The sequence below is a fragment of the Suncus etruscus genome, chromosome 14, assembly GCF_024139225.1.
Source record: "Suncus etruscus isolate mSunEtr1 chromosome 14, mSunEtr1.pri.cur, whole genome shotgun sequence".
Lineage (NCBI taxonomy): Eukaryota > Metazoa > Chordata > Mammalia > Eulipotyphla > Soricidae > Suncus > Suncus etruscus.
In genome coordinates, this window is record NC_064861.1 from 80,011,231 (window position 1) to 80,036,508 (window position 25,278).

Sequence of the window (25,278 nt, forward strand, 5' to 3'; positions counted from 1 at the left end):
TTTTGTTATTGCTCTTATTATTTTAGTTTGGGGGCACATTCACTGATACTTAGAGGCTACTCCTGATTCAGTGCTCTGTATTTAGGGACCATGAAATGCCAGGGACCAAGCCAAGGGCTCCTGCATGCAATGCATGCATTCTAGACTGTTGTGCCAGCAACTCAGCCCTCATTTGTGAATTTTTGTTAGATCTGTGCATATTGCAAACTCCTGGTGCTGTTCCTTGCTCTCATGGTGCCTGACTTCAATGTTCCTACTCTGAGATCCAGAGAACTTTGGGATTTTGGCTTCCTTTGCCTTGTCTGTCTTAAGGGTCACTATTTGGGGGCGGGGTCACACCCGGCAGTGCTCAGAGGTTACTCCTGGCTCTGAGCTCAGAAATCACTCCTAGCTGGCTCAGGGGACCATATGGGATGCCGGAAATCGAACCACTGTCTGTCCTGGGTTGGCCGCGTACAAAGCAAACACCCTACCGCTATCTCTTCAGCCCCTGAAGGGTCACTCTTTACAGCTAGATGAAGACCAAAATTTGAGTAGGGCCCCCAAACAAAACAAAACAAAAACCATTATTTGTATCTTGGACCCTACCTCCTAGGGCTTTAGCCTGTAGGCAGATGTCACATTTGGAAGAATGTGAGGGCAGTTGCTCTGGTTTTTCTATTCTCCAAAGCACTAGGAACATAGTGTGTGCCTGTGAAGACTCTTCTGCTTCCATCAAAACTGTCTTCAAAACAACATTTTGGAAAATAAAGCTCAAAATATAACACCTCCCCATTCTGGGCTGGGCATCAAGCCACACACACACACACACACACACACACACACACACACACACACACACACACACCAGAAGAAAACCAGTAAAATATAACTCTAACATGTGTCCCAGGGGCACCTTCGTTTCACTAAATACTTTAAAGGGCCTAACAGTTAGTGACAAAGAAAGCTGCTCAAATATTATCGGCATTTCCTAATAGCTCCCAAAACAATTCTCTGGGAGAAAAGAAATGAATATTTTAGATGGCTTCTTATACACCAGGATCTCTTCTAAATAGTTGCCATTCACTGTCTTTAAACCAACCCTTTTAGGTGAGTACTGTCCACACTCTATACTAAGAAAACTACATCTGGGGCTGAAGAGATAGCACAGCGGTAGGACATTTGTCTTGCATGTGGCCAATCCAGGACAGATGGTGGTTCAAATCCTGGCATCCCATATGGTCCCCTGTGCCTTCCAGAAGCGATTTCTGAGCACAGAGCCAGGAGTAACCTCTGAGTGTCGCTGGGTATGGCCCAAAAACAAAAACAAAAAATTACAGTTAAAGGTCTTGTAAGGTGGCCCAGGTAACTGAGAATGTCCAAAGTGGAGCCAGGATTCAGACCAGCCCTATCTTTCTTGATCTACACAGCCCACTAGCCTCACAGGCTCTCAGCAATAGGCTAAACTACCTCTTCACTCTGGTCCATATTTATTGTTTTATTTTGTTTTGTTTTGTTTTGTTTTTTTGGGGTCACACCCAGCAACGCTCAGGAGTTACTCCTGGCTCTACACTCACTGATTTCAAAATCGAGCTTAAAATAAAATTCTGAAGGAAGGAAGGAAGGAAGGAAGGAAGGAAGGAAAGAAAGAAAGAAAGAAAGAAAGAAAGAAAGAAAGAAAGAAAGAAAGAAAGAGAGGGAGAAAGAGAGAGAAAGAAAGAAAGAAAGAAAGAAGAAAAAGAAAGAACAACAGAAAGAAAGTAAGAAAGAAAGAACGAAAGAACAAAGAAAGAAAGAAGAAAGAAAGAAAGAAAGAAAGAAAGAAAGAAAGAAGAAAGAGAGAAAGAAAGAAGAAAGAGAGAAAGAAAGAAAAAGAAAGAAAGAAGAAAAAGAAGAGAGAGAGAGAAGAGAGAAAGAAAGAAAGAAAGAAAGAAAGAAAGAAAGAAAGAAAGAAAAAGAAAGAAAAGAAAGAAAGAAAGAAAGAAAGAAAGAAAGAAAGAAAGAAAGAAAGAAAGAAAGAAAGAAAGAAAGAAAGAAAGAAAGAAAGAAAGAAAGAAAGAAAGAAAGAGAGAGAGAGAGAGAGAGAGAGAGAGAAAGAAAGAGAGAGAGAGAAAGAGAGAGAGAAAGAGAGAGAGAAAGAGAAAGAGAGAAGGAAGGAAGGAGGAAGAAAAGAAGGAAAGGAAGGAAGGAAGGAAGGAAGGAAGGAAGGAAGGAAGGAAGGAAGGAAGGAAGGAAGGAAGGAAGGAAGGAAGGAAGGAAGGAAGGAAGGAAGGAAGGAAGAGAAAGAAAGAAAGAAATCGCTCCTGGCAGGCTTGGGGGACCATATGCGATTCGAACCACTGTCCTTCTGCATGCAAGGCAAATGCCCTACCTCCGTGCTATCTCTCCAGCCCCCTGGTCCATATTTCTACATCTTTTCTTTCATTCAGCAAAGCTGCTCCTCCAATGTAAGTAATTACTTCTAAAAAGTAACATCACACACAAAAAAATCAATTGTCAGGAATTGACGAAGCTGAACTGACACATATTTTACAACCTAGCAAGTATAGTCTCAGGTAAATATCCAACAGAAATAGGTATTATGGCCATGACACTCCATGAGTGTCCCAAGCTTCCCACCCCAACACCAAACCTGTCCCCCTCCACAGGCACAAAATATTTTATTTCATATTGCTTGTTACAACATATATCTCAGGGGGGCGGAGATATAGCATGGACGAAAGGTGTTTCAGTGGTTCGAATCCCGGCATCCCATAAGGTCTCCCAAGCCTGCCAGGAGTGATTGCTGAGCATAGAGCCAGGAGTAACCCCTGAGCGCTGCCAGGTGTGACCCAAAAACACCAAACAAAAAAAAAAAAAACAAAACAAAAAAACATATTCACAATAGTGTTTCTAAGGCCATTTCCTGAGGATTTACTTATGCTAGTTGAGTCCACTGTGTTATTGGTTTTGCTCACTGAACTTAGCAGACTCCTGCACAACTTTCCAGTCTAATTTGCTGAGTTCCTACTAGGTTGTCAGTACTTCAAAGTTTGGAAGTGTCACTCCGGAAGCTGTGCTGTGGAACTGAGATGACTCTGCAGTCTGATATCTCTTTTAAATTACTCATGGAGCTATAGTGAGGGTAAGGATGAGGGGATGGGTTTGTTGAGCCTTCAGGTAGTGTGAGACTTGTCCCACTCCCAGTCAGAGAAAGCTCTAGAAATCTCATCCAGGAGGCCAGGCCTACCTGAAACAATTCAGGGCAGCATATCAGAGAGATTAGTCACAGACATTAATCACAGAGATTAGTCATGGTTGTTAGGCCATTTATATGCTAGAGGAGGTCATATCACCTTATTTCTAAAGACCTAGGCCAGCAGTATTATTGGATCTTTTCTAAAATTCTATCTAAATCTTCTCTGATATTCTGTCTGAAATTCTAGACCACCAAACTTCAAGAAAAAATTTAAATGAATATATTTGTTATTAATTTCTTCTTTTTTCTAATTGTCCCAGGGACTGAATCCAGGGCCTTATGCCTACAAGGCATGTGTGTGGTGTGCTACCATTGAGCTATGTCTCCAGCCACTGAAAAGTTTTATCTTTTTTTCTAGTTTTTATTGTAACACCATGATTTACCAAGTTGTTCATAATATAGTAATTTCAGGTACTAAATTTTTAAACACCAATCCCACCACCAGTGTGACCTTCCCTTAACCAGATTCCCAACCTCCCACTCACCACCCTAGCCTGTCCCTTCGCAGGTACAAACAAATTTACTTCATACTATTTGTTATAACACAAAAAAAATGAAATCATCAAAACTTACATCAAAAAGGGACCATTTGAAAATATTGTTGTATCTCTCCCTGGTGTTACTAAAATCAGTGTCTAAGGATTTACTGGGATGTACTTGGTGCTTGTTGAGTTACCACCATTGAACCTTCTGTGCTTCTGTTTAGGCTCACTGTGCTTGGTAGATTTCTCTGTAACTTTCCCATCCCATTTCCTGTGATCCTACTGAGCTGGCACGACTATAAAATATTGAAGCATGTAGTCATGCTATCTAGGATTCATAGATCTAAAACAAATTTGGTAGCTTTGCAGTTTGATATGGTTAAATTATAGAGCTGAGCCATTTCTGTCAGATTTAGGGGTTGGCATTGGGCTGCTGTAGTTTATGCAAAAAGGGGAATCTCCCCACACACCCCTCTCTGAGAAGGCCACAGTGGTATCAGCCCAGATTGAACTACCTGAGAAGTATTGGAGGCCATTATTTCCCTCTGAAGCTTGGTGGAAGAGCTAAGACTTTTTCTACTGGGGAGATGGTGGCTGGAGACATAGGAGAGGCTACTTAGTTTTCTGAGGGGGGTTGTGGGAGGAGTTCAACCCAATCCCCTTCCAAAAGTGATGACCCGGAGTTGAAAGAAATTACAGAATCCTCCATTCCACAAAACATATATTTCTAAACAAAGGAATCTGATGATACCTTTTATGTGTGTTTTGGGGTCAGACCCAGAAGTGCCCCAGGGTCAAATCCAGGCTTCCTACACACAGGGAAAGGAGAGCCTATTAAGCTATCTCCCTAGCTCTGATTATGCTTTCAGATATTTTTTTAATTATAGATATGAAGTAGATCTGAAGTAAAAATAAGCAGGTAGGACACTTTCCTTCATGATTCCTGAGTAAGAGAGGAGTAAGCCCTGAGCTCAGCTGGTGTGGCCAAAAATAAAAAAAGACAGTTCTTGTCTTCTGGGATCTTGTAATGAGAGATAAAATATAAAAAGAAAAAATAAGCTCCAAATAGTCCCAAGAATTAAAAAGTTAGATCTAGAAAAGTAGCTTAGTGGCAGAGCTGCATGTCTCATGTGGATTATATCCTAGATTTGATCTTTGTTCCCAAAAATAAAAGTAAAGATATACTTTGGGGGGGTAGGGGCCACACTTGGTGACTCTCAGGGGTTACTCCTGGCTATGCGCTCAGAAATCGTTCTTAGCTTGGGGGACCATATGGGACACCAGGGGATCAAACCGCGGTCCATCCTAAGCTAGCGCGGGCAAGGCAGATGCCTTACCACTTATGCCACCACTCCAGCCCCTACTTTTTTTTTTTATTACTAAGAAGCTGGAGAGATAATATGGTGGGTTAGGTGCTTACCTTACATGCAGCCAATCCAGATTTGATCCCCAAAACCCCTATACAATCCTCCAGGCTCAGCCAGAGTGATTGCTGAATGCAAAGCAGCACTGAGTGATCTCTATGCATTACTGGGTGTGGCCTAAAACCAAAATCAATCAATCAATCAATAAAAATTATAAAATAAAACTAAAAATGAGAACATTATCTCAGTGGCAGGGTATAAATGTACGCAGTGGCAGGAAAGTAGCCCGGGATGGATTCTGAGGTCAAGAAGTCCACTTCCGGGGCCGGCGAGGTGGTGCTAGAGGTAAGGTGTCTGCCTTGCAAGCGCTAGCCAAGGAAAGGACCACGGTTCGATCCCCCGGTGTCCCATATGGTCCCCCCCAAGCCAGGGGCAATTTCTGAGCACGTAGCCAGGAATAACCCCTGAGCATCAAAAGAGTGTGGCCTGAAAAACCAAAAAAAAAAAAAAAAAAAAAAAGGGGCCGGGCGGTGGCGCTAAAGGTAAGGTGCCTGCCTTACCTGCGCTAGCCTAGGACGGACCGCGGTTCGATCCCCTGGCGTCCCATATGGTCCCCCAAGCCAGGAGTGACTTCTGAGCGCATAGCCAGGAGTAACCCCTGAGCGTCACCGGGTGTGGCCCAAAAACCAAAAAAAAAAAAAAAAAAAGTCCACTTCCACAACTGCAAAGTCAGTTTCCTATATAATACTAGTGGCTAAAGGCCTTTCTTTTTTAAACACATTGATGCAGTATGTACCACCAGTGGCTCACACATGATATGGTTTAATGCAGACTGTAATATTAGTGTCAACTTGTTAAAGAAAAAAATGTTAGATGGGACACCAGGGAGATACTTCAGAAGTCATGGGCACATGCTTTATATGGACCAGAACCCAAGCAGGGTCCCTGGCTCTGCAGGGACCTCTGGACACTATCAGCTTGCCGAGGTGGCCCTTGGCAACACATGCGCTGAAAAGCATCACATCTTCAAACCTCGCACTGAACCACCAGGTTTAGCTGGCCAAGTATCATTGAAGTTGACCCAGCCTTTCTGAGTACTCTAGAGATCTACACACACACAAACATACACTCACACACACACACAACACACACACACACACACACACACACACACACACGAGGGAAGAGGGACCAGGGAGATGGCTAAAACACATGCTTTTCAAAAGTCCCAGTTTTGATCCCTGGCACCCACGTGATCACCTAAGTACCTCCAGAAAGTAGCCCCTAAGGACCACAGAATGTGTTTCCCTATCATTAACACCCCCCCCCAAAAAAAAGAACTATAAAAGATACTTACTAAGCAGGGCTACTTGTTCTGGCTTCACAGAATGCCATGAGCCTGGAGGGATAGGTGACAGAGAATTCAAATGAAGCTGGATCCAAGATTCCCAAATACTGTTAAGAACGAAGAGTATTCAAATATCATGTTAATGTTCTGGCTGGGGTTTGCGAAAATCACCAACAAGAGGAAACACATCTCTAAAATTGAGCATCTCTTCCTCACAACACACACAATGAATACCAGAAAGTGAATAGATATAGACCCTCCAAGACTACCTAAAGCACTTTGACTAGGTAGAGAAATATTGTGGTACTGTTTGCAAGGAAAGTTTATGATCTGGTTTGTCCTCTATTGCAATTTTTCATTCTGGTCCTTCACATGTTCAACAAATGCCTGAGCAGTTAGCAACAGAGCTAGCATCGGGTGTACATTTGGAAACTTTCACTCCTGCAAATAATCTTGCAGGGCTGAAGAGATGGTTGAGCAGGCTGCTTTCCTTGCATTTAGCTGACCAGGATTTAATCCCCAGCACCTCTATGGTTCCCCACCAGGAATGATCCCTGAGCACTACCCCCATGTGACCCAACCCCTCCCTATTAAAATGAACCTCCTGTTTCCATCTAGAAATAAGTTTTTAAAAGCAGATCTACCATCATAAAAGTGTAGACAGTGACATAGGTATATTTTTGTTTTATTTGGGGGTTGGGGAAATTTTGTTCTTGATGTAAAAACAAATAATATAGATATGTGTTTGTGGGGGTACTCCTGGCAGTGCTCATTACTTACTCATGACTCAGAGCTCTGGGATCACTCGTAGTGGTGCCCAAAGAACCATATGCAGGAATGGGGAATCAATCATGTGCAAGGCAAAAGCCTTACACCCCTGTACACTACTGTCTCTCAGACTCCTAATTCTTTATGGGAGGAAAGGGCACTGAGCCACCCCCAGAGATGCTCAGAGATTACTCTGGCTCTATGCTCAGGGATTACTACTGTTAGATACAGGGGACCAAATATGTTATCAGGGATAGAACCTGGGTCAGCTGCTTGCAAGATAAGTGCCCTCCCTGCGCTCTGGCTCCTATTGACTCCTGGCTCTTTTGTTTTGTTTTGTTTGGGTTTGGGGCCACACGGGTGATGCTCAGAGGTTACTCCTGACTCTGTGCCAGAAATCGCTCCTGGCTTGGGGGATCATGTGGGACGCCAGGGATGGAACGGAGGTCTATCCTGGGTCAACCGCGAGCAAGGCAAACACCCTACTGCTGCGCCATTGCTCTGGACTCCTGGCTCCTGGTTCTTAAGCACTATTGTTCTATTCAGTTTCACTCGTGAAGATCCCTTTGCAGTATATTAAGTAAATCCTTATGTAATAGGAACCTGAAAGAGAAACTGAGCCAAGAGGAGGAAAGTTGCCTCCCAAAGATTTCACACCTGATAAGCAGCAAAGGAAAGATGTGGATCTCAACCTGTAGTTTAGCTTCAGAACTTCAGTTCTTTATTATTCAAGATCGCCTCCAGGCCAGTTTCTTATCAGGTTAGGTGCTGAAGGATTGAACCCATTTCAAGAGCTACCCACTATCCTATCTCTCCAATCTCTCTAGTCTAGGGCATTGATTTAATTTTTTAACAAGTTGTATTTCACTAGCCCATGTAGGAAGGACTGTACCGAAAATTTATTGCTCAGAAAGGAAAGCAAATCTGCTAGGGGCTGTTGTACCTCTGTAGCCTTCACTATTTGGGGATAACATGTAGTAATGGGAATGGAACACATATGGGCAGCTTGCAAGGCGAGCACCCCACTATCTCTCTGCCCCTTCCGAAAACCAGTTGCTCAGCAAATAACCCAAGGCAAATGGAACACACCTGCCTACTTACCGGGTACTCTGAAATATTTGTTTTATTTTGGGTCACACATCCCAAAGTGCCCAGAAGTTCTGACTGCGCTCAGAACTCCTGGTGGGCTCAAGGAACCAAATGGGATGCCTAGGGATCAAACCCTAGGTGGCTACCCGCTGTTGATTGCTTTCGCCCGGGTTCACAACTATTGGGACCAAGTGCCTCTTAGAACCCTTGGGCAGAGAGTGGGACATATGTGTGGCCTTGGGAGGGGCCAGATATGTGACTCCGCCCACCAACGCTTGAGCACGCCCCTTTCCAGTCCACTTCACTGCTTCTTACCTGTTAAGTGGGTTTGCTGCTTTGGCATTTACAGAAGTTTCGGCCTGGCATCTCGCTACTGCTTCTATTTCGTCCCTCTCTAAATTTCCCAGGCTTTGCCATGCCCACCGGGGCGGGGTGTATAAATTTGGAACAAGGAGGTTATTCTCAGTAGGGGGGAAAAAAAAAAAATATATATATATACATATATATATATGTAATCAGTTAAAGAAACAAAGAACTTGTTTTAACTACATATATAGTTATATATGATATATAATCATTTAAAGAAAACAATTTAATATAAATATAATAATAAGGGCCGGGAAGGTGGCGCTAGAGGTAAGGTGTCTGCCTTGCAAGCGCTAGCCAAGGAAGGACCGCGGTTCGATCCCCCGGTGTCCCATATGGTCCCCCCAAGCCAGGGACGATTTCTGAGCGCATAGCCAGGAGTAACCCCTGAGCGTCAAACGGGTGTGGCCCAAAAACCAAAAAATATATATATAATAATAAAATAAAAATAATAAATACAAATAAAATAATGAAATAAAAAAATTTTTTTTGGTTTTTGGGCCACACCCAGCATTGCTCAGGGGTTACTCCTGGCTGTCTGCTCAGAAATAGCTCCTGGCAGGCACGGGGGACCATATGGGACACTGAGATTCCAACCAACCACCTTTGATCCTGGATCGGCTGCTTGCAAGGCAAACGCTGCTGTGCTATCTCTCCGGGCCTTAAATAAAAATAATTTAAAGAAAACAATAATCATTTAAAGAAACAAAGAATTTGTTTTGTTTTAACTATATGGAGAAATTTTCTGCTGGCCAGGCAGGGTAAGGGAATGATCCCTTGAATTCAGGACACAGCAGATGTAGGGTAGGGGTCAGGAAATGCAAACTGAGAAATGAAATTCAAAATGAGACAAAGCTCAGAAGGTTTTGTTTGTTTTAGGTGGTTGGGTGGTTCCTACAGGGTGTTACTGCAGGAGGTGTGGGGGGAGCCAGCAACTGCAGGAAGTCCCCCACCCAAATCCTGCAGCCCTAATCACAGTTCTTCCAAGCCTTTTGAAGAGTTGAGTACATCCACCTATAGCAGACAGTGTAGATAAGTAGTAATCTACACCAGATGACAATTGTCACAATGTAGTGAGGAATGGGTTACATTTTCAAGGTTAGCTAGTAATCAGAAAAATCCTATCTTTAGCCTTGATTGGTTATTTGCTCTGTTACAATTTTAATTGACACTTGGGGGTGGTGCCAATCACTGGTCACTTACAGTTTTTTTAAGGAGTTTGTTTCAAGGAAAACAAACAGCAAAATGGGTACGAGGTGCCTCCAGGGCTATGTCCACTGGTGATCAGGAAGTCAGGCAACAACAGTAATCCCTGTTGTCGATTCTTTAGATTCTTTAGATACCTCTGAAGCAATCATCACAATCAAAGAAATTAACTTGTTACTCCCTCAAAATTTCCTTCCGTCCACTTCTAATTTCTCCAATCATAATCTACTATAAATAATCAAAATAATTATAACTTTGAGTCACTACCAATTAGTTTGCATTTTATGAAAAGACACACACGTGTGTGTGTATGTGTGTGCTCGCGTGTGTGTATAAAGTTTAGGGCCACATCTGGCAGTGCTCAGAGCTCACTCCTTTACTCCTGGATCTGGACTCAAAGCCCCCATGGGACTCAGGAGTCCATATGAGCCTGCTTTGGGTTGAACCCGGGTAGATCACATACAAGGCAAGTGCCCTTTTCTCTGTACTCTCTCTCCAGCCTCCTATAAACATATATAAATGAAATAATGTGACATGTGTTTGGGGGTGCATTCAGACGCAATTATTTTGAGATTCATTCATTCATATTGCATAATTTACCAGTAATCCATTTCTTTTGTTTCTAAGAGTTAGTTTATTTACACCTATACCACAATTTATTTACACAATAGCACCTGTTGGGCTTTTGGGTCTCCAGTGTCTTGCTATTATAACTCTATGAACATGGGTATACAAATTTTATATATTCATGATATATTTTGGTTACTACTAGGAGTTAAATGACTATATCATATGAAAGGCTTAACATTTTAATAAATTGCTGGACTGGACTGGGAACATAGCTCAGAAGTCAGGGGCATATGCTTCAAGTCCTATAGGATCAGAGTTCAAGCGCTGGCACTGCATTACTCATCAACACTCAAACCTCCTTCCCTAGGACATCCTGATTAATCAAGAACCACCAGGGGTGGCCTGGGGACCTGCTGAACTCTGCTTGGAAGCCCAAATCTCCCAAAATAGAAATTATCTGTTTTTCAGTCATTCTTTTATTTTACATCCCTACTAGCAATGAATGAGAGTTCTAAATCTCCATATCTCTATATTGTTTGTTGGTTTGGGGGTCACAAAAACTGTGCTCAGAGTTTACTCTTGGCTCACACTCAGGGATCACTCCTGTTGGGTTTTAGAGGACCATATAGAATGCTTGGGATCAGGGATCCAACCCAGGTTAATTGCATGCAAAGCAAGTGCCCTGTCTGCTGTACTATCTTTCCAGACCCTAGATTTAGATAATTTTAAACACTTGTCAAATATTCCCAAGTGCCTACAGTACTATCTCACTGTGAGTTTATTTTGCCTTAACCTAATGACTAATCCTGTTGACTATCCTTTCATGAATTTATTTTCTGTTCATATATCTTTCTGGTGAACTCATAATTCAAATATTTTCCCATCATTTATTGTTCTGTTTTGATTTTAGTTTTGCAATGCTGGGAATGATCCCAGGATTTTCACCCATGTGAGTTATGTGTTCTGTCATTTCCTCATCTTTCAAAAATAGGTCCCTCATGCTTGAGTAGAAGAATTCAGTTTTACTGGATTTTTCCAGTTTGTTTCAGAGTTTTCTGTTGACTATTTTATTTGGGGGCTACAGGACACTCCTGGAAATAATCAGACCAGCTGTGCAAGCCTGACAATTAAATATTCAGGCCCTAAAATTCTGAGGGTGATCCAAGGCTGTGTCTACCATCTGAGCTACCATTCAGCTTTTGAGAGTTTTTCACATAATGTGGATGTCCTATTAAATATGTGGTTCATGAATATTCTGCCATATTTTCCCTTTTATTCTCTAACACATGATTCTACAGCAAACATTTTTTGTTTTGGTTTTTGTTTTTTGGGCCACACCTAGCAGCGCTCAGGCGTTACTCCTGGCTCTGTGCTCAGAAATCATCCCTGGCAGTTTTGGGGGACCATGTGGGATGCTAGGAACCCAGGTCTGTCTAGGGTTAGGCGCATGCAAGGCAAACGTCCTACCACTGGGCTCTCTCTTCTGCCCCTCATAGCAAAACATTTTAAACTATAACTTTTACTGGCAGGCAGTGCTTTAGGATTCATATCTGGGAAGGGCACTTGCCTTGCACACAGCCAATGTGGATTTGATCCTCAACATCCCTTATGGTCATGCACCCCCCGAGCACTACTAGAAGCAGAAAGCCCAGAGTAACCCTGAGCATAGTCAGGTGTGGCCCACAAACAAAATCAAACAAAAAATAAACCTCTGCCTAGCCCAAGGCCTCAATGACTTTGTCTATATTTTCCTCTAGATGGTGTAGAGTACTGCATTTAAAAATGCCAGGTATTATGCTACATTGATTTTTATATGAAGTTCAAGATATGGGTTATTTTTTTATTATAACAACTTGATTTGCCAAGTTATTCATAATACAGTTGTTTCAGGCATTCAATGTTCAAACACTAATCCCACCACCAGTGTGACCTTTCCTTCACCAACGTCCCCAGTTTCCCATTCAATAAATACCCTAGCCTGCCCCTTTGCAGGCACAAACTAATTTACTGCATATTGTTTGTTACAGCAAAAAGGCAAATGGGATAATCAAAGCTTAGGTCAATAATGGTCAATTTGAAATAATTATATCACACAGTGGTGTTACTAAAGTCATTGTCCAAGGATTTACTGGGCTGTGGTTAGTACTACTGAGTCTTCTGTGTTACTGTTTAGATTCAGTGGGCTTGGTGATCTTCTATGTAATCTTCCCATCAGATTTGTCATGATCCTATTGAGCTGACACCACTATGAAATTTTGAGGTATCATGCACAAATTTAGTAACTTGGCAGTTTGATAAGGTTAAGTTGTGGAGCTGAGCCATTTCTGTCAGAGGATGTAGGATATGGCACAGGGCTGCTATGGCTTCAGGCAGAAAGGGGAATCTGCCCAACCCCATTCTAAGAAAACAACAGAATTTTCAGCCCAAGCAGACTTTCAGGAAAGAGTCAGTGTCCGTCATTTATTTTGGAGCATGATAGAGAAACTGGGCCATTTTTTAAATAGGAAGATGGTGGGTATGGGTGGGGGCTGTTGGCATTTTTTGTGGGGAAGTGGGATCGACTTGGTCTACCCCCCCCCATTCCTAGAATATCCTCAGTTTTCTTTTTTTTTTTTTTTTTTTTTTTTTTTTTTTTTTTTGGTTTTTGGGTCACACCCAGCAGTGCTCAGGGGTTACTCATGGCTCCACGCTCAGAAATCACTCCTGGCAGGCTCAGAAGACCATATGGGATGCCAGGATTCGAACCAATGACCTGCATGAAAGGCAAACGCCTTACCTCCACGCTATCTCTCCGGCCCCATCCTCAGAGTTTTCAACCTGTACTCTGGTTCCACCAGAGAAATTTAAGTTGCTCATATTATTTGAGTTCAGCTATGGAGCTGGGACATTTCTGTCTAATATAGATATAGACATATGCATACATATATACATATACACACATATATGTATATATAGCTATTCAATCCTTTTGTTTGTTTGTTTGTTTGTGGGTCACAGCCAGCAATACTCATAGGTTACTCCTAGCTCTGCACTCAGAAATCGCTCCTAGGCTGAGTGATGGCGCAGAGGTAGTGTGTTTGCCTTGCATGCGGCTGATCCAGGACAGACCTCAGTTCTATCCCTGGCGTCCCATATGGTCCCCCAAGCCAGGAGCAATTTCTGAGCACATAGCCAGGAGTAACCCTTGAGCATCACCTGGTGTGACCCAAAAGCAAAAAAAAAATCGCTTCTGGCAGGCTTGGGGGACCATATGGAATGCTAGGGATTGAACCCAGGTCTGTCCCAGGTCAGCTGTGTGCAAAGCAAATGCCCTACTACTGTGCTATCTCTCTGGCCTCAGCTATCCAATTCTTTAAGCAATTTGTTGAACATATTATCCCTCACTGATCTGTAAGATCTTAACATCAAAACTTTAAAATTGAGTTCATAGAGAAAATATTAGATGCTGACAGAGGCAGGGGAAAGGGGAAAGGATGAAGAGTGAAATAAGTGAAGGAAATCCAAAGGTATTCATTAATAAATTAATAATTAATCAATAAATAAAGGCATTAATTTAATAAATAAGTCCTGATAATATAATACACAACACAGTGACTATCATTAATAGTAATGTGTTGTATATAAAAAACAAAAATTAAAATTAAAAATGTCCGGTGAGGTGGCGCTAGAGGTAAGGTGCCTGCCTTGCAAGTGCTAGCCAAGTAAGGACCACGGTTCGATCCCCCGGCATCCCATATGGTCCCCCCAAGCCAGGGGCAATATCTGAGCGCTTAGCCAGGAGTAACCCCTGACCATCAAGTGGGTGTGGCCAAATAAAACAAAAAAATTTAAAAAATGTGTTGTATATTTTAAAGTTGCTAAAATACCTGGTGTTCTACACACACACACACACACACACACACACACACACACACACACACACACCTTTTTCCCTCCCTGGGCAGTTGCAGTGGTCACTGTCTCATACACACACACTTGATTATTGGAAACAAAGTCTCAGATTCCCCTTGCCAGCTCCCATCCTACATTTTTTTTTTTTGGCTTGGGGTCCACATCCTGTGGAGCTCAGGGGTTACTCCTGGTTTTAGGTTTAGAAGATCCTGGCTGGCTCAAGGGATCATATGGGATGCAGGGAATTGAACCCACGTCTGTCCTGGGTTGGCTGCGTGAAAGGCAAATGCCCTACCACTGTACAATCTCTCCAGCCTTCTCATCTTACATTTTTAATACTTCTACCAAGTCTTGAGCTCTATCTTGTGAAGTAAATAGAAGCCTTTGAAATAGATCCCCTTTGTTTCTGTGTTCCCACTGTCTTTCTTCCAGCTTTTTTCCCCCTCTCCTCCCTGTGGGAGGAATTTTGGTTTTGGAGCTGAATAAAGAGGAGGCAGAAAAGCAGGTGGAGAGGGCTTTTCATCTGGGATTGGGGTTCCACGTGGTGAAGCGACTGGCTTGTGGGTGAACAGCTTCTGGTGTGAATTTTCTTGCCTGCTAAAACCTTCCTATCTGTGTGAATTATTTATCATGAAGTACTACAACCAGACCAACACCCCCTATTCTCCCTGAATAGGAGGTATGGGATTCCCCTTCCCTCCTTGGGGACAGTGGAACAAGCTATCTGTACCTCTTTACTCTCTAATGAATGAGAAGTTAACAATTCTCCAAGATCATAGATTCTGTCCCAGACTTTAGGCTTGGATAGACCAAGAGACAATACCAGGGACTAGAGCGATAGTAGAGCAGGTAGGGTTCTTGCCTTGCAAATATTTGATTGACCCAGGTTTGATCTCTGACATCTCATATGGTCTCCTGAACATCCTCAGGAGTAATTCCTGAGTGCAGAGCCAGAAGTAACCTCTGAGCACCACTGGTTGTGGCCCAAAAACACATACAAAAATTAGGATACAGCGAACCAACACAGAAACCCAATGTCTTGGCTCCCACAACATTATGTTGTTATGAATATAACATACTGTTATGAACAACATCATGTGTTGTTCACAGGATTGTTCACTTTACTTGCAGTGTTTGCACTCGCGGTCACCAAAGATCACACTTAGTTGTGCTCCTGCACATTTTAGTGACAGTGTTCACATTATTCACCAGAGCATACACTCCTGGCCACACTCTTGTTGTAGTACCAGGGTTCCAGACCCTCATTTAGTGCATATAGGCAGCTTTGAGATCAAATTCTTAGCCTCGGGGCTGGAGCAGTGGCACAGGCCATAAGGCATCTGCCTTGCATGCGCTAGCCTAGGACAGACTTGTGGTTAGATCCCTCGGCATCCTATATGGTCGCCCAAGCCAGGAGTGATTTCTGAGCGTATAGCCAGGAGTAACCCCTGAGTGTCACTGGGTGTGGCCCAAAAACAAAAACAAAAAATTCTTAGCCTCGTGCCTACACAGCGGGTGCTTTTCCATTGATTCTTCTTCCCTGGAGCCTGAAGAGTAAATCTTAAATTCTGTTGCCAGGGAAAAACAAACTGTGATTTTATATGATGATGAGTGTTACCTAGATTTATTGCAGTGATTATTTTGCAGTATACTACATATACATATAATCAGGATATTGTACTGCCTTAAACAAATATAAAATATGTCATTTAAAACTTAATTTTTAAAAGAGAATCAATTTCTAGAAGCAGCAGAAAGGGCAAAAGACTTGCACTAACCTTCACAGAGGGAATATCCTACAGGCCAATAAACAGTTGAAAAAACTTTAATTCCATTAGTCATTGAGGAAATACAAATTATCATCATAATTGAGGAGGCAAGAATTATAATACAGCAAGTAATGCACTTGTCTTGCTTGTGGCATCCCATACGGTCCCCCAGCCCAGTCAGAAATTATCCCAGAGCAATGAGTCAAGAGCACTGAGCCCTGAGCACAGATAAGTATGGTCCAAAAAGTAGAGAATCAAAGAAACAACTACAGTTAATAGACTTCTACAAACCAGGATCCCCACCACAGTGCAACCACCTTGGGAAAACTGGCAATGGCCACTAAAGCTCATGGTAGTGGTAGGGCATGGCCATGCTCTACTCAGTGCAAACTCAGCTCCATTTTAGGACATAGAATCCAAGATAAATGAGTGCCTGTGTCCACCAAAGATCATGTATATGAAGGTTCAGAGCAGCATAATTCATAACGAACAAAAGCTGGCAACAACCCCAGGCTCTATTCTATTAAATTCTTGTAACAGGTGGGATGCTCCAGCCAGGAAAAAGAGTCGAACATTGCTGCCAGCACATATAAGTTATAATCAGGGGATGGGGACTGAGGAGATAGTATAATGGGAATACCAGATTTGATCCCTGACACCCTCTGTGATCTCCTGAGTCCAGCCAAGAGTGATCCCTGAGTACAAAGTCAGAAGTAAGCCCTAAGGACCACCTGGCCCAAAACAGACAAAAAAAAAAAAAAAAGATATAGTCACCTTGTTATGTAAGTCATACCAACAAAGATAGCTAAAGAGTCTTGTTTAAATCTGATTACTCAACCTGCTGACTTGTTTTTAGTTTATTTCTGAGTCAAACCTACACCCTGAGATCCCTATGACTTCAATGAGGCTGATGTTCACAGAATAATTTCACCTCTTTTCTTTTTTCTTTCTTTCTGCCTTCTTTCTTTCTGCGTTCTTTCTCTGCCTTTCTTTCTGCTTGCCTTTTGAACCTGAGCTATCTGCAAATCAAATGCTGTAAAGGTCCCACAGCATTGGACGACCTGAGTGTGAGTTCAGAATAATTGGTTGAATGTCTCAGTGGGTATTGCAGGCTGGTAGCAGCAATGAGTTTCAAAGGTCAGACCCTAGATTCATTCCCTTTGCCTAATGGACTTAGAGATGGAGGAGGAAATGGTTGCAAGGTTCTCTGTACAGAAAGGTTCACTTCCCGTGCTCTGATGTGAAAAGCTCAGCAACAGAAGACAGACGACCTAGCATCAACCCTCCTGGGGCAAATGATCCCTGGAGCTCAACTTGATCTATTCTGAGAGGGAAAACCCCACTCAAACCCCAGAAACAGGAAGACTGCAGGAACAGATTCATATCGGCTTGACTGGAACAGCAAAAAAGGAGCCAAAGACTACAAATTGGAAGCGAGGGTGAAATTATGGGGTGGAATTGCCAGTTTTGCTTCCAATTCATCCAAACCTTAATCTGCTTGGAGGACCCCCAAAGAATCAAGAGCAAAAACATCGAAATGTCTGTATCCATTTGACAAGCAGGTCTAATCATGTCTATGTGTTAGCAGTTTAATAGGGTTGGGGACACTAGAAAGAAAGATTAAAGGGGGACGGAGTGATAGCACAGCGGTAGGGCATTGGCCTTACACGTGGTTGACCCAAAATGGATGTGGGTTGGATCCCTGACATCCCATATGGTCCCCCAAATCTGCCAGGAGCGATTTCTCAGCACAGAACTAGGAGAAACCCCTGAGGCCCACGGGATGTGGCCAAAAAAAAAAAGAAAAGAAAGAAGAGAAAAAAAGAGAAGAGAAAAGGAAAGGAAAGGAAAGGAAAGGAAAGGAAAAGGAAAGGAAAGGAAAAAGGAAAGGAAAAGGAAGGAAAGAAAGGAAAGGAAAGGAAAGGAAAGGAAAGGAAAGAAAGAAAGAAAGAAAAAGAAAAAGAAAAAAGGAAAAAAAAGGAAAGGAAAAGGAAAGGAAAGGAAAGAAAAAAGGAAAAAAAAAAAAAGAAAAAAAGGAAAAAAAAAGAAAAGAAAAGAAAAAAGAAAAGAAAAGAAGAAAGAAAAGAAAAGAAAAAAAAGAAAAGAAAAAGAAAAGAAAAGAAAGGTTAAAGAAAGATCTTTTGGGGGACCACCAGACAACATCCTAAGAATCTGACCAAATTTTAAAGGTTCCTGGAACCCGATATGCGTCCTCTGCTGTCATCTAGTGTGCATGAACGAGAATGCATGCACTTTCTACCGCCCACTGTTGGGTTGAGTTTGGGTTTTTTCACCCGCTTCTCCTTCCCTCTATCCACGCGATTGACATGAGAGAAGTCATCTACACTCATGGTTGTGGTGCTCCGGGGGGTCACACCTCAGAGGACACAGATTTCACACCCAATGTTCGCTCTTGCTCTGACTGTGGTGTCCCAGGGCTAATGGCACTGCACCCCTGGAGTTGTTTCTCGCACACAATACACCACACTGCAGGCAGAACCACTCAGCCACCAGGAACACGCAGCAGAGCTTCCAGGATCATGCTTGACCTAGCATTAGCACCGGATGCAACTTTGTGCTTTAAGTTTACAAAGCAAGAGCTTTAAACACTGATCAATCTCTCAGGCCCCAAGAAGATATCTTTTAACTAATAATGAGGGTCCTTCCAGAAACCCCAGGAGCCACAGCCACATCCCACAGCTGCCACCATGTCTCCTTTTCAGCCAACTTCATAGACTCAATTTATCCTCAAAAGAGAAGCAAGTTAAGTGGCTAAAATTAATGGGTGCATCTGTCTCACAGCTGAAAGCTCCAGAATAGTTTTGGGAAAAGAATGGGCCAGTCCTGCCCTGCCCAAACCCCTGCGGCCATATCTATGCCCCACAATTACTGCAACATCAATGGCCCAACTTCACTGCTTCACGCATAATCTCAGCAGAAACATCAAACCTACAACAATTCCCGGTACACCGGGTACTGAAAACTCTGGAGTCTTTTGGGGGGTGGAGGCTGATAGTCTCCTCCCACACCTCCAACTTCCAGAAGCCCCTGCAGTTTCAGACACGTTTCATAACCACCACTATGTCAGCTACTCAGCCAAGCCCAACAGATCCACAAATTCCTGGAGTTCAGTTACATATGCCCCAAATTTCTCAGCACTGACACCCCAGAAGGAACATTCTAAATTAAGTGTGAGTGTAGCACAGAAGCCACCTAAGCGCCACAAATGAAACCAATAATACCAAATATTTACCTAGCAACAAACAGCTAAATATACCTTCAATGTCTTAATGACCCTATTGTGAGATATAATAATTTCCACAAATTTTCTTTTGCTGACGTTTTATTATAAGCCTATTATTTTGTTATAACAAGCAATGTAAAATAAATTATTTTGTGTCTGCCAAGGGGTTGCAGGCTTGGAGGCGGTAACTGGGGACAATGGTGGAGGAAATGTTATAATGGTGATGGGATGGATGTTGGAACATTGAAGACCATAACCAACTGTGTTATGAGCAATTTTGTAAACCACTGTGCTTAAATAAAGTAATCATTTAAAAATCAGAATGGGGCAAGGGGCATCCAAGACTTTCAGCTGGCCTAGATTCAGTCCTCAGTATCTCATATGATCTCCTGAAACCCGCCAGGAGTGATCCCCTGGGTATAAAGTCAGAATTAAGTCCTGCACACTACTGGATGAAACTTTAGCAAGTTTAGCAAGAATTAATCTTTGACCATCTGTCTTTATATGCTCTTATACCCCTTTCATTTTTAGATGTCTTTCTACCCCTTTCATTCTGGGAACTCAAACGATCTTTTTTTTTTTTTTTTTTTTTTTTTTTAGATTTGTGGGGGGCCACACCCGGTGACTCTCAGGGGTTACTCCTGGCTGTGCGCTTAGAAATCACTCCTGGCTTGAGGGACCAGATGGGACATCGGGGGGAATTGAACTGTGGTCCATCCTAGGCTTGCGCCACCACTCCGGCCCCTCAAACCAATGCAAAATTAATTAATTGATTAATTAAAACCATAACTAGTTGCTTCAAAGTTCTAAACATTACTTTCAGATGCATAAAACCCTTGATTTACACGTGGTATATAGGGGAAAGATAACTTTTCTAAAAGGATCAAATCAATTTCACTGTCCTTGCTTGACTTATTACAAACTTACGTAATATCACTTGACTCAAGATGGTTTGAGTTCCCAGAATAAAAGGGGTAGAGACATCTAAAATGAGAGGGGTATGAGAGCATATAAAGACAGATAGTCAAAGATTAATTCTACTTGCTAGTTTCATCCTACTGGAATACAATTTCTGATTATTGGAAAATGTGCTAATTTTAACTTTTCCTGAATTAAAGTGTCATAAGGGTGAACTAGCAGCACCTCTGCTCTAGGTTTTCCTCCCAGAAAAAGTCCAGTGGCAACTATGTAGTCAGACAACTTGCTTTCAGCAAAGTAGCTCCCACCATGGGCAGACAAATAACTCCAGGTTCCAGGAAGCCAAGTTTGGTGGGTGAGTCTCTGGGAATCCGCTCTTGCTGCATCCTAGAGCTGTGCCTGCAAACTTGCTGGGATCAGCTCTGGTGAAGGTGAAGGCTTGTAAATCCGAGAAGCTCCTGTAAAAGACCCGTGTGAGTCTTCAGCAGGCACTTCCTGCAGTAAGAACATCCATTCAGGGGCCGGAGAGATAGCATGGAGGTAAGGCGTTTGCCTTTCATGCAGAAGGTCCATGGTTCAAATCCCGGTGTCCCATATGGTCCCCCGTGCCTGCCAGGAGCGATTTCTGAGCATAGAGCCAGGAGTAACCCCTGAGCACTGCCGGGTGTGACCCAAAAAAAGAACATCCATTCAGGGGCCAGAGTGATAGCACAGCAGTAGAGCATTTGACTTGCTCGTGATCGACCACGGATAGACTCAGGTTCAATTCACGGCATCCCATATGGTCCCCTGAGCCTGCCAGAAGCGATTTCTAAGCACAGAGCTAGGAGTAATTCCTGAGCGCAGCTGGTGTGGCCCAAAAGCAAGGGGTGGGGGGGAGAACATTCATTCACTCCTGGGTCCTGGGAGCTGCCTAATGCCCTGTGCTCCTGCTTTATGGCCCTCCAAAGACCAAGCACGGCCAGTGCCCCTCAGGGCATCTGAAGAGACCAACATAGACTATTGTAGCTCAATTGACATCTTTTTTGTTTTTGCCATCACTGTCCTCATTTCCCTTCTGTCATCATGTGTTAAGTTACTATGAGCCTGTACAGTAGTGAGGAGTAGGGAGAAGGGTGCAGTGGATAAAGGTGAGGAAGGCCTCATCCACATTTTTTTTTTGGTTTTGGGGCCACCACCGGTGACGTTCAGGGGGTTACTCGTGGCTATGTGCTCAGAAATCACTCCTGGCTAGGGGGACCATATGGGACACCGAGATTCAACCGGTGTCAGCCGCATGCAAGGCAAATGCCCTACCACTATGTTATCGCTCTGGTCCCACTCATCCACATCATTTTATGTTTTGGGTTTGAAGTCACACCGGCCATGCTCAGGATTTACTCCTGGCTCTGTGCTCAGGAATCATTCCTGCAGGCTCAGGGAACCATATGGGGTGTCAGAAATTGAACCCAGATTAAAGGCCTGCAAGGTAAGTGCCCTACCCATTGTACTGTAGTTTTTTTTTGTTTTTTTTTTGTTTTGTTTTTTGTTTTTGGGCCACACCCAGTAACGCTCAGGGGTTACTTCTGGCTATGCACTCAGAAGTTGCTCCTGGCTTGGGGGACCATATGAGACACCGGGGGATCGAACCGCGGTCCGTCCAAGGCTAGCGCAGGCAAGGCAGGCACCTTACCTTTAGCGCCACCGCCCGGCCCCCTGTACTGTAGTTTTTAATGAAATTATTTAAAGTAAAAGAAAGTTGTCATGAATATATTTATATAAAGTCCTAGAAAAGCATTCTAGAGATTCACCAATTGTTAATATTTTGTCACATTTACTTTATTTATTTTTATACATATTTTACTATTATTGCTATCATTATGATTATTATTACTTCAGAGTAAACTAAAGCCATACTATTCCTTTCTCCTGTATTTCCAAAAGCAAGATGTCAGTCTGCTTCTCAAATTGAGAATCCACTCTAACACAATGCTATTAATTAATAACCTACAAAAAAAATTCTCTATTATCCCAACATGGTTCTTTTTAGTGTATTTTTCCTGGTCCCAGATCAACTTTTAGTCATCTCATTGCTTTTAATTACATTCTTTTAGTATTCTTTGATAGAAAATAAGCTTTGTTTTGTTTTTGCAACTTGTCCTTCCTTGTGAATTTTTCTTTTTTTTTTTTTTCTTGTGAATTTTTCTGTTATTTCCTCCTAGTTAGATTGAGGTTGGAGCCCCAGTTTTCAGGGAGATTTCCTCTGGCTATCCTCAGCATGGTCCGTGCATTCCATGGACCAAAATATATATAAAAATATATTTTTAGTTGTGATGTTTGCTGAGGGTCACTTCCCTTTTGCTCATACATGCTCGGCTGCTATGTGATGGGAAGTGTCTTGTAGTCCCTGGGGATCACAGAGAATGGAGCCACCAGGATCAAACAACAGAGCAGATGTGGGACACCAAGGATTTGGGCTTGGGAACCATACACTGGCAGGTATCTACATTGCACTATTTCTGCCCACAAACATCTTCATTTGAACAAGAAGTTCCTGGGACCAAGTTAAAGCCCCTGTTGGTGACTTTGTCTCCCTTTTCATTCATTCAACACACCTTCACCCCCAATATCTGTTGCAGCCACTGCCCTGAGTCAGCACAGGTCCTGAGGCCCGTTCCTCATGCCCAGAGCATTCTAACTTATCATCACTGCTCATGTCTAAGACATTCTGTAACTCCACAAAACTATAGACCAGAAAATACAGATTTTGGAAGCAGGGAAATATGTCTGGATAGATAATTCTTTAAAAGGGGCTGTGATAGCATAGTGGTAGTGCATTTGCCTTGCATGTGACTAACCCAGGACAGACCAAGGTTTGATCCCCAGCATCCCATATGGTCCCCCAAGCCTCGTAGGTGCAATTTCTGAATGCAGAATTAGGAGTAACCTTTAAAAAAAAAAGAGTAACCCTTGAGCATCACCAAGTGTGGCCCAAAAACCAAAATAAAAATAAAATGCAATTCCATGAAATACATCTAACAATAATAATATTTTAGTATTAAATGCTGTGTATTACTCTAAATCTTATTTCCAATTGCATAAGGCATCCAAAACAGTCAAATTTAAAACTACTGCTATGTAATTTAAGCAATTGCTACAATGCAGTAACATATAATCTTCTATTATATAATTTACTTTTCACAAACATGCTCAGTTTTCAACTTCTGTCTACAAATTATTGAAGTCTAAAAGTGATCGCCTTTTAATTTTGTATATTTTCCTAATGTGGTGGATCTGAAGTCAAAGCAATTGTTATGAATTTTGCCATAACATATTATCAAGTTTATTGATAATTTTACTGATAATTGATAGCCACAATTACACCAATTACCTCTCATAGCCAATTTGTATACATCTCCACCAACTCAGGTCACCATCCAAATATATAATCTGTCAAGATGTGAAATAATAGGGCACAAGCAGGAATCTTGCTGGAACTGAATCCATCGTGGAGCAGATTATATTTTCTCCTTCCCTGCCCAGTAAGAGAGAAACGTGGGAACACTGCTTCTCCTCTCCACTGCGCAGCCGTATGAAGATCAAGTGATAAAACACCTTGTTAACCATGAAGTTAATGTGCCATTTATTAACTCACAGCTTGCAAGTTCTGATCATTGGATTACACTGTGGCTCACACTGCATGGATACTTTGTCCTTTGGCAGATGGTAGCTGGTCGTTTCCATGCAGGTAGCAGTGGGCTAAGGCAGTCTTGTCTGACTAGAATTATAGAGTAAGTGGATCCAGAAATGTGCTCTATTAGTGGCAAAGAGAATGTCTTGTATGCATAAGACCTGGATTCAGTCTCCAGCAACAACAACAACAGCAACAATAATAATAATATTTTGTTGTTTATTTGGGGGTGGGTCACACCCAGCAGTGCTCAGGGGTTACTCTTGACTCTGTGCTCAGAAATTGCTCCTGGTTGGCTCAGAGATTTGAACGACCATCCATCCTGAATCAGCTGCATGCAAGGCAAGCATCCTACCGCTGTGCTATCTCTACAACACCAATATTTTAGCAAATAAATTATGTGCCCTATTTTTAGGCACTAACCTTGCCTCATCCTGTCCCAACCCTGGTAATTTGGAGAAAGAAATTCTTCCATCACCTGCAGATTCAAAAAAAAACTTTTATAAGTTATAATTGTTTCCTCAGCTGATGGACTCCGATTGCAAAATTTCCATATTTCTCTGCAGTAGCCTGCAGAGAAGTCACTGAATTTTAACTGTGTGTTCAATCTGGTGGTTGTCAACAGAGATCAAGTCTCCCCTTTCTGAAACTTTATACCTGAACAGAAACTTCAGATAAAATTAACATGAGTTAACTTGAAGTTCTGCAGAAGATTCTCTTTTAAATTTTGAATGTGTGGTCTGATGCATCCTACCTAATTTGGGCACCTGAGACCAGGCCTTTGAAATAGTTTTTATTCTTTTGAGATGCCATATCACATCCATTAAACCACCTGATGTTGTCCTAAAGGTCTATGAGACACAGTTAATCTTGTGCCATTATTTTCTCCCGAAACCCCATTTCTCCCTAAACTTCCTTATACTGACCTGTCTTCAAATTGATGGTCTTTGGTTGTGTAGTTCTCATACAATAGTAAGTCTATCCCAGAGATGTTCTAATTTACTAATATTACTAATTTCATTAGTAGGATGTGTCCTTTGGGTTTTGATAGAAAGTTTTAGGATTTCACCAAGTCCCTCCTATGTATATGTCAGACTTAGACTCCAAACTTCTGCCTAATGTTCCAACTAAAACTGTCAGCTGGGCTCCCTGGGCTCCTGCCATCCACAGTTCTCATCAGCAGTCAGCCAGGAATTTGATTTGGACCTCCACTCTATGAGTCATTCTTCTCTAACATGTTTTCTGATTCCTCAATGTCTCATTATTTTCACAGCTCTAAAATCCAACCTGTTTCTTCTGCTTGTAAGACCACCACTGAATATTTTTAGCTCTAAAGCCAGAGACATGGAAGAAGAGATAAGCAGCTTGTTTTGCAC

The 25,278-nt window shown here is 42.4% G+C and overlaps 1 long non-coding RNA gene across 1 annotated transcript in view; it reads right to left on the reverse strand.

The window, feature by feature from the left end:
• Nucleotides 1–5,148: 5,148 nt before the first annotated feature.
• LOC126027705 (uncharacterized) overlaps nt 5,149–25,278 on the reverse strand; it is a 35,967-nt gene continuing 15,837 nt past the window's right edge. Inside the window, exons 2-3 of the long non-coding RNA XR_007502313.1 lie at nt 6,421–6,462; nt 5,149–5,240 (exon numbers count right to left, since the gene is read on the reverse strand). This is a non-coding gene — a long non-coding RNA (uncharacterized LOC126027705). The remainder of the gene's footprint in view (nt 5,241–6,420; nt 6,463–25,278) is intronic.